The following is an 8,772-nucleotide window of genomic DNA, read 5'->3' on the forward strand; positions in this document are numbered from 1 at the left end:
CACGTAACCTCCACCCTCGATACGACGCTAATTATCCTCTGAAAGGACATGAGACAGCTGTACCACTGGCTGTGTAGCTACTACAGGTCCTAGTGAAAAGGTTATCTAGTTTCCTGTAGGTCAATTTCAACAGGTAATGAACAGTAAACATGCCTGCTTGGAGTACCTGTGCCACAGATTCTTACAGTATGACACGGTTATAGCTACTCCCCCTGACATCATAAGTTTGTATCCCATGCTCCACCCGAAGTAGAAGGTGAGGATGGCGAATAGGTACAATCAATGACATCCCTCAGCCAGGAGAAGATAGTATTTACTGTTACCTCTTTCTTCATTCTCCTCATGTTCAGAAAGTGGTTCTGCAGGCGAGGTCAAGTTGTTTGTACAAGATAGCGGTCAGATGCTTTTACAAAACCCAAAAGTACCTGATCAAGATTGTTGGTTACATCTCTATGGGTCACAAGCTGAAACGATGGAATCCTAGCATCAAGAACAGACAGATTCTGGATTTTAGCTACAAGCTCAGGGATGAAGAGGAACGAGGCCCGTCACCAACGTTCAATATGAGCGACACTAAAAGAGACTTGATGAAGCTCGCTAACTCACTTGTCGAATGCTAAGGCGAGTAAGAAACTCATAAGAGGTTTCTGTGTGATGCAAGCCCCAACAATTCAGAGGTGTCCTCTTCAGGGACCGCAAGATCTTTATTAACATCCGAGGATGTCGGTTTCAACTCTCTTGGAGGACAAATCTGCTCAAAACTCCATATGAGTATGGAGAGCTCCGCTGATCCAGAGAAGAGCTTTACTTTTTATGGGTAAAGTAAATATTTGGCTAAACATGGTATAGAGGCTCCAAGAGGGGAAAGCCCACTTCCCTAACCATAGAAGATGGCCCACTTGGTTTGGCAAACAGGAGAAAATTGTGTTATGCTTTGGTATTGTGCGTACCATCCTTGCTCAGGGGCAATGCTAACTCGTCTGTACCATTACAATTTCCTCATACAGTATGTACTGTCAAAGCAGATACCTGGCCCGTGTCCACTGCACCTTTGGCCCTGTCTGCTTTGAAATGGATGTTTTTAGTCAATCGCCCTTTGGCCAGGGCTCAGCAACAGTTGTTGGACTGTGCTGAAGGATTTCAAAATTGGTGTGTTTGCGTGTATCTTTACTATCTGTCCCAAGCATACAAGCAAATCCCAAGTCATGATCTCCCAAAAAGCTTGAGAATTTTTTTCAGGTATAGGCCTACAAGAAGATCTGTTCTTTGGTACCAGCTATATGTCTGTCAAGACTTTCTTTTGGGCGTAAGTTTTCTGAGGGAGAGGGAAAGGGGTTAGTTGGAAACCTCCTATCGTCCAAGGTGTAAGGACTCTGGATCTGAATGGAACTTGTTTATTCTTAGGATGATTGAAGATGTTCCCTACTGGAAACTCTTCTATACCGAAGATAAAGAGAGAGGGGGAGCAAGGGGTTGACCCAAATTCTATCAGGGACAATTTATAATTGTTGACGAAAGAAACTACTCTAGGTGATCTCAATCCATAAAGGGATTGAGGGCGAGGATCAGCCCAAGGAGTAACTGGACATCACGGTCATGACTTCGGTAGTCGGGAAGGTTTACTGGATAGACTGCCAGATATAATTATACATTTGGGACGAAGAGCACGCAAGTTTTAGCTCTTGCAGCCGCAAAGTCTTCTTAAAGAGAGTTCAAAATTGCACTCAACCCTGGAAGTAATTGCTGTAGGGGCCCGTCTTGGATCTCATAAGGGGCTAAGAGTGATGCAAGCAATAGTGAAGAGTTGTAACCAACCTATTCTAAACTCCTAACAGGATAAGAGCATATCAGGGGTCAAGTAAGGTTAGTTACCATAAATGATTGTTCAAAAGAGCCGCATTCAGATGAGCGAGCGGCCATGTTAGCACGTTTGAGGACAGACATGCACAAGCTCAGAAGAGCTAGCACACTCAGGTAAGAGTCATGCGTTCACCTTGAATGCTTACTGAGCATGTTACACGTTTGAAGAAAGATGTGCACATGCTCTGAAGTGCTAGCACACTCAGGTGAAGCTTGTTCCTCCCGATATCACTTCCTTCCGACGTCAAAGAAGTCTGACACAAGGGCGGCAGAGCTGTAAGTCCTCAAAAATAAATCCTAATTTTAAAAAAATCCATATTTTACAAACCTATATTACTACAAAAACACTATGTAAGATAAAGCAACCATGTATAAACCTATGCTTTTCAAAATCAACTTCAATTTGGTTTATGAATTGGCCTGCTGTTGGCAAAGTAATAATATCTAAAAGCTATGTATCACATTCTTACACAATTATCATACCACAATAAATAAAACTCTGGTAACTGCCATGGTACCATTAAACATTATATTATACAATTTTAAATATTATTTTCATATACAGTACCAAATCTATATGTAAATGAATTAAGAACATGAGACTTTAAAATACATAGAATTATAGAATTATACTGTCCTGGAGTTAATATCTTTTCTGAATAATATACATTGGTCTAACAGCATAACTATTACTTTTATGCATAACATATGATTGTAAATCAAGAGTTTATCAATTCTCATGAAATTATGTAGTTACCGCAATGATTATGTAGCCATCTTAGATAATTAATCTTAACATTTTCCACACAAATTATGTCAAAACTCTTTTCTGGGGTATCAGTAGCATCAGGTTATGCCTTTTATCTACACTATTCTTGGTAAAACAGGAGAATTGCATACACCATACGACAGAAAACCCACAAGCCTTTTTGCACTATAGGTAGAATACCGTACATATCTAATCCCAAAGCATAACCTAACCTATGGGGCCAAAACCTAACCTATGGGGGTAAAACTATAATTACCCTCAAGGAAAAAGTTCTTTCTTTATTAGGAAATGTTACTCTGACTGGAACTATAATAACACCCCTATGGGGTTGGATCCTAACTCAAGCAGGAGGTTTTGTTCTCTGGATGCCACCAAAAAACCTTTCCCATAAAGAAACAAACGATAAAATGCTTCTTTGAAATCTAAAGAATAGTAAGTTTCTATCATACGGCATGAGCAGCTATTCCAGTCTTAGCATAACCCTAAGCTAAGCTTACTGGTACACAGCTTAGGTATCCTAAAGTAAATCATAACAAAACTTAAAGGATTTTGTAAAAAATAGTCTTAGCATATCCCTAAGCAAGGGTGAATGTAGTTCGTCGGGACAGGGTGAGCTACGAATACGGTAGCATAGGGTGCAGTGGGGCGTAGAGCTCCCGCTGGGTATGAAGGTAAGGATATGGCACCTAGGTTAGGTTAGGTTAGGTGGGGAACCTTAGGTTAAGTGGTGTTCTTGTGTCCTTTACCTTCGTAAAATGTTTTTTTTTTTTTTTTTTATTCAGTCTGTTCCAATGAACCACAAATGCTCTGAAAAGGCTACTTTTCCTTATTTTATGGCAACAGCCACCAAAATATACCCCAAAGCGATCATAAATACCCATATATGGCATAATAAAATTAAACTTAGGTCTATTACTAACAAAAGCTCGAGGTAAAATACCCATCATATCTTAGGCCTAACAAATAACCTTGACCTACCTTTCACTCACAGGTCACGTAATGTACCTACTGCATTTGCCAATTAATTGCCAAATGGATATTAGCCAATTTACACCCCATATAACAAACACTGATAACAAACAATAAAAAAAAACAATATTGACAGAGGTAAACATAGTCGAAAAACGCTCGCTGGTAACCCATTTCGGAAACCTGTGTACCGTTATCTTTTCTCACTTCCTAGTTCTCATTTATCCTTCTCTCTCCTTTTATATAATCAAATATACTCAATATATACCCTTCATAAACAAATATATTAACGACCTTAAACACATAAGTGAGGAAATCCAAATGATATAGAAAATAACCTTAGAAAACAGTAAATAGGGTTCGCCGTGATACTCACCGATAAATAGCTTAAATACAACAAATATAACTTCTCCAAGGGAAAATCCAACATTTCTAACGTTTCCTTAGTCACTGCACCATTCATAAAATCCAATGTGTCACCGATTGATTAACGAATAATTGAAATTCAGATCACGTACCACAGGTAACAAAAAAGGGAATTGTTTTCCGAAGCTAGGATTGGCACCAGAGTTTATCGTACATGAGCCTTAAATTGTCGTTTTTCCAATCATAACTACCGTACATGGTTTCAATATAATTATCAAAGAGTTACACGATTGACTTATTTCAAAATATTACAGCATAACTGTTGAATTAAACACACACACACACATATGTATATACGTAAGGTATGTATCGTACACCATCCTGGACCTAAAATAGTCGTACATGTACAATAATTATCGTACGAATGGCACCCCTGATTGGCACCTTCTTCTTCTTCTCTCTTTTCACTATGACGGTTGGTCTCTCTTCCTGGATCATCTTTCAAATTATTATTATTATTATTATTATTATTATTATTATTATTATTATTATTATTATTATTATTATTACTTACTAAGCTACAACCCTAGTTGGAAAAGCAGTATGCTATAAGCCCAGGGGCTCCAACAGGGAAAATAGCTCAGTGCGGAAAGGAAAAAAGGAAAATAAAATATTCTAAGAAGAGTAACAACAATAAATATCTCCTATATAAACTATAAAAACTTTAACAAAACAAGAGGAAGAGAAATAAGATAGGAGAGTGTGCTCGAGTGTACCCTCAAGCAAGAGAACTCTAACCCAAGACAGTGAAAGGCCATGGTACAGAGGCTACAACCCTAGTTGGAAAAGCAAGATGCTATAAGCCCAGGGGCTCCAACAGGGAAAAATAGCCCAGTGAGGAAAGGAAATAAGGAAATAAATGAATGAAGAGAACAAATTAACAATAAATAATTCTAAAATAAGAAACAACGTCAAAACAGACATGTCATATAATAAACTATCAACAACATCAAAAACAAATATGTCATAAATAAACTATAAAAAGACTATGTTTTGAAGAACATTTTTATTATCATTATTATTAAATGCTAAGCTACAACCCTGGTTGGAAAAGCAGGATGCTATAAGCCCAGGGGCTCCAACAGGGAAAATAACCCAGTGAGGAAAGGAAATAAGGACAAATAAAATATTTTAAGAATAGTAACAACATTAAAATGAATATTTCCTACATAAACTTTAAAAACTATAACAAAAGAAGAGGAAGAGAAACTACATACAACAGTGTGCCCGAGTGTACCCTCAAGCAAGAGAACTTATTATTATTACTATCCAAGCTACAACCCTAGTTGGAAAAGCAAGATGCTATAAGCCCAGGGGCTCCAACAGGGAAAAATAGCCCAGTGAGGAAAGGAAATAAGGAAATAAATAAATGAAGAGAACAAATTAACAATAAATCATTCTAAAATAAGAAACAACGTCAAAACAGACATGTCATATAATAAACTATCAACAACATCAAAAACAAATATGTCATAAATAAACTATAAAAAGACTATGTTTTGAAGAACATTTTTATTATCATTATTATTTAATGCTAAGCTACAACCCTGGTTGGAAAAGCAGGATGCTATAAGCCCAGGGGATCTAATAGGGAAAATAGCCCAGTGAGGAAAGAAAATAAGGAAAAATAAAATATTTTAAGAACAGCAAAAACACTGAAATAAATATTTCCTATATAAACTATAAAAACTTTAACAAAACAAGAGGAACAGAAATTAGATAGAACAGTGTGCCCGAGTGTACCCTCAAGCAAGAGAACTCTAAACCAAGACAGTGGAACACCATGGTAGGCTACAGAGGCTATGGCACTACCCAAGACTAGAGAACAATGGTTTGATTTTGGAGTTTCCTTCTCCTAGAAGAGCTGCTTACCAAAGCTAAAGAGTCTCTTCTACCCTTACCAAGAGGAAAGTAGCCACTGAACAATTACAGTGCATTAGTTAACCCATTGAGAGAAGAAAAAATGTTTGGTTATCTTAGTGTTGTCAGGTGTATGAGGTCAGAGGAGAATCTGTAAAGAATAGGCCAAACTACTCTGTGTATGGGTAGGCAAAGGGAAAGAACCGTGACTAGAGAGAAGGATCCAGTGTAGTACTGCCTGGCCAGTCAAAGGACCCTATAACTCTCTAGCGGTAGTATCTCAATGAATAAACGTAATTATATGCATGACTGCCTAACATTATCGCAATTTTGTAATTAGGTTTTATATTAGGAGTTGTTGCTTCGTTTTATGTAAGATATGTGAATGGAAGTAGTTTTGCTTCTTTTCACTGTTATCTTGCACTAGTATTGTAAGTCAAATTGTAATTTTGTAATGCACTCTCATAATCCGAGTGGGGTCGCTAGAGTTAATAAAATCCTTTAATCTGCTGCCTACCAATAAGCTATTCACCCGGCAGCAATCTGCCTCATCCTCTTCCATACTAAAGAAAAGTGAATTTTGAGCTCAAATTGTTACAAGCCAAATGGCCACATTAGGGAAAGTCACCCGATAAGCAAAGTAAAGGATAAACTACATGAAAAAAAATACATATAAATAAAGATGAACATGGAATGTAATAAATTTTACCAGGACATGAGTAATGAGTTGAACTTCCTCAACCTTAAAAAAATCTTTATCATTTAGTTTTGTCATTAAATCAGACTAAACATTACTTTAGACTAGAGGGATAGAGTAACAAGAGCTTACTAAACGGTTGTGCTGGAGATTAATATTCAAATCAGGAACCTTTTGTTCAACATATTAAGAAGAGAGGCAAGAGGTGAATGAAAGAATTATAACTTTTCCTCAGGATAAATTGATCACCAAACATCTTATAAGACTTTCTAACTAGGTCAATATTCTTTTGTATTTGAAAAAAAAAAATAGACTGTATGTTCCTCAAAAGTAAATTTGGAATAAAAATTCACACTATAGTTTTAAAGTTGTATAGTTAAAGACATTATCAATGAAAAGATCTGGATGCTTAGGAGCCACTTTCCTTGACCTACTTACAATCCTACTTCAAGTTTTGTAAGTGTTTAACGTCATGCCCTATAATTTCCACCGTATACAAATTTAGTTAGATCTCTATAGACATTTAACAAACCAAGATCTACATTCTGGAGATGGAATTGATGTAAAGAGAGTAGCATCCTCTGCATATGCAACAAGCTTGTTTACAAGGCAAAATCCCATACTATGCATATACAATACGAAAAATAATGGGCCAAGAACACCATGTATCACATTCTTTTAGTGACTGGTGCCCATCAACATCTACTCTTCACTATCTAATATTCAAAAGTTCAATAATGATACTAAAAAAGACGATCTATGCCCATCTGTTAAAGTTTGAAAACAAAGGCCCCATAATTAACACTGTCAAACAAAACACTAAAAGACCGTACTAAAATAAAATAAAGTAATACAAACTTCCTGACCACAATCAAGGAAATTTTGTGCAACATTGCAAATTGTAAGGACATCACATACTTTAGAATCTTTGCAAAATCCAAACTACAAAACTAGGGAACAATTATTACCTTCAGCATATTAGTTAGGAAGGTATGATGAAAACATACAAAAAAAAAAAGTAAACTAATTTTCTAGTTTATCTCACTTTTCCTGAACTCAATTGCTGTGCATGCTACCATACATATATTGTTCTGAACATCTGGCAATATTGTACTGCACTTTACTTTGTTGTCATTGATGAGCTTTCTCTCCACAGTTCGTGAAAAATCTGAGGTTACAAAAAAAAACTTGAGTTGTACTTATGGTTTCCAGTATTTATAGAGATGATGGTACAAATGCCACATCCCAGACTGGTGAACACCAGACTGGGGTTCGAATCCTGCTCAAATTCGTTAGCTTCTTTGGTCGCAGCCACCTCATCATCCATGTGAGCTGTTGATGGGGTTTTGGGGAGCCTATAGGTCTATCTGCTGGTCCTAGCTTTGATGGAGAGGGGGCGTGGGCGCTGATCGTATGTATACTGTATATGGTCAGCCACTAGGGTATTGTCCTGCTTGAAATGGCAAAGTCCCTCTCACTTGCCCCTGCCATTCATGAGCTGCCTTTAAATCTTTAATGGAATATTGTTTGGATGTCTGCAGCTCCCAAAATATTCATAAACAATAACTTAGGGAGGTTGCTTACTTTTTCTTTATCTGAGAAAGCTAACCTATTACTTGATCCTGCAGCATAGATGTTTTGTCTTGTACATTTTTTTTCAACTTTGACTTTTTACTGTAGTCTCAGTAAAGGAGTTAATGGAAACCATATCCTTGCTTGAAAAATATGATCATCCTCATTCTGCCAAGTTAAAGTTTTCAAATCAATTTTCCTTACTATAAAACAACTATGTTCTTTGCAGCAGCATTATTATTGCCATGTCCCTAAGTTTTAAAGGAGCTGTAGTACTTTGAAGTAACATAGCCACCGACTTAGGTTTTACCAAATGGCATTGCTCGGCACATATGTTTACTGGTTTACCTTTTCCAAATACAATTCTTTTTAATGTTTTCTCTTTTTTTCAGTGTTATATTTTGCGAATTACTTAGCATTTGCAATGATCCATTTGAATGTTTATCAGTATTGAATTACTACCATAAGAATAAAACCTAATTTACTCCATTTGAAACTTAAATACATAACATTTTTTGTAGAAATATTGTACTTTACATGAAAAAAATTAAAGTGATTAGCCAAATAACCTATAGCCAAAATTCCGATGTCCAAGTAGTTCTTCTCTAGGAAACCTTTT

The 8,772-nt window shown here is 36.6% G+C and overlaps 1 non-coding gene across 1 annotated transcript; it reads right to left on the bottom strand.

Moving 5' to 3' along the window:
• Nucleotides 1-918: 918 nt before the first annotated feature.
• On the bottom strand, nt 919-1,030 carry LOC137646167 (U6 spliceosomal RNA). Its single transcript, XR_011045424.1, has one exon. It is a non-coding gene; the product is annotated as a U6 spliceosomal RNA (small nuclear RNA).
• Between the last annotated feature and the right edge of the window lie 7,742 nt (nt 1,031-8,772).

The sequence above is a fragment of the Palaemon carinicauda genome, chromosome 8 (genome assembly GCF_036898095.1).
Source record: "Palaemon carinicauda isolate YSFRI2023 chromosome 8, ASM3689809v2, whole genome shotgun sequence".
NCBI classification, from domain to species: Eukaryota; Metazoa; Arthropoda; class Malacostraca; order Decapoda; family Palaemonidae; genus Palaemon; species Palaemon carinicauda.